The following is a 442-nucleotide window of genomic DNA, read 5'->3' on the forward strand; positions in this document are numbered from 1 at the left end:
TCTAATGAATGCTTAGTTCAAAACACAACACCATTTTCTACACAAGTTCAAGATGAAGCTTGACTGACATGCACAGCTAACATGGAAGTACTGTAACCTAACTGAAGTCGTTGTACAGGCAACACACCAGTTTCTGCAGCCACCGTTGTTAGTCCCTTGGTTCATACTGACTTAAGCACACTTGACATCAATTGCATCAAGATGTGACATGTTTTATAAGAAAAACATTTAAAACAATAAAAAAAAAATATTTTTAGGTATTTTCACAAACAAAAACTGGCTTTTAAATAAATTTGCTTCCATAATGGTTGAATATGACAAAAGAAAAAAAAAGAAATCCAGACTGCGGGGAAGTGGAATGTGAAAATAAGGCTTAAGGCATCAGTTCCATGTTTTTCAAAGCCAAATATGTAATGTTGTGAAGAGAAGACATAATAATTAA

The sequence above is a fragment of the Colius striatus genome, chromosome 3 (assembly GCF_028858725.1).
Source record: "Colius striatus isolate bColStr4 chromosome 3, bColStr4.1.hap1, whole genome shotgun sequence".
NCBI classification, from domain to species: domain Eukaryota; kingdom Metazoa; phylum Chordata; class Aves; order Coliiformes; family Coliidae; genus Colius; species Colius striatus.